Source organism: Gekko japonicus, unplaced genomic scaffold (genome assembly GCF_001447785.1).
Source record: "Gekko japonicus isolate JY-2015 unplaced genomic scaffold, Gekko_japonicus_V1.1 scaffold441, whole genome shotgun sequence".
In the NCBI taxonomy this organism is placed as follows: Eukaryota; Metazoa; Chordata; class Lepidosauria; order Squamata; family Gekkonidae; genus Gekko; species Gekko japonicus.
In genome coordinates this window covers 609,565-610,466 of record NW_015172017.1, presented here as the reverse complement: position 1 = coordinate 610,466, position 902 = coordinate 609,565, and the positions used below count along the sequence as shown (strand labels likewise).

The 902-nt window shown below is 49.0% G+C and overlaps 1 protein-coding gene across 1 annotated transcript in view; it reads right to left on the bottom strand.

Annotated features, from left to right (window-relative positions):
* Positions 1–902, bottom strand: part of LOC107118155 — a 32,834-nt gene that overhangs the window by 22,075 nt on the left and 9,857 nt on the right. The window lies entirely within an intron of this gene.

Sequence of the window (902 nt, the reverse complement as noted above, 5' to 3'; positions counted from 1 at the left end):
ATCGCGGGTCCCCGTCTTATTAAAAAATATAAAAGGGCCCAATCACACCTCATGTAAAAATACCAATATCTTAGCCAAAGCGTCCTCAGTAAGGGACAATTTCTGGACCATAAATTATTCTCAGTGAAATATCATTTGGCATGTGGCCTCATATTTACTTTAATTCTGTGCCTAGTGGTTTCACTTTGGAACAATTCTTTTCTGGTCCATCTTGTATCCCTGATGCATAATTGTACGATTGCATTGTATTATGATATAAGCCAATTTGTCCTCATTGTGTCTGACCTCTGAAGAAAGCCTGTACAGGCCAAAATGCATCAGGTCAAGTCCATTGGCCCTTGTGTGTAGGATATTGGTATTTTTACATGAGGTGTGATTGGGCCCTTATATGTTTTTTAATTCTTTGCTAATAAATACATGCAGGGGTCATTTCCTGCGGGAGTGCACAGGAGCGGAGCTCCGGCAGTAAGGAGCCCAGGGGGCAGGCACATGCAGCAAGCCCCGCCCCCTGCTCCCAGCTGCCCTCAGTTGGGCCACGAGGAGCAAGAAGCAGCCAGGTAAGTTGCAGAGCCTCCCCCCGGCCCGCCCTCAGGTACAAGCTCTCCCTCCTCTGTGAGGGCAGATCTGCGCATTCCCCCCGCCCCCAATAGCTAGCAATCCAAAACAGTCCAGTGGAGCCTGAGCAGTGGTTGTTGCCTTCTGACACACTTCTGGTGATGTCAGGGTTGTGTGGCCTATGCAAATAAGTTATGCTAATAAATTATGCTAATGAGCTCCTGCACCTCTTTTTCTACGAAATGACCCCTGAATACATGTATACTTTTATATCAGAGGTCATTTCGGGGGGGGGGGAACGCGGGGGATCGCAGTTCCCCCGGGGGAGGTACGGGGGGCGGGGCAGA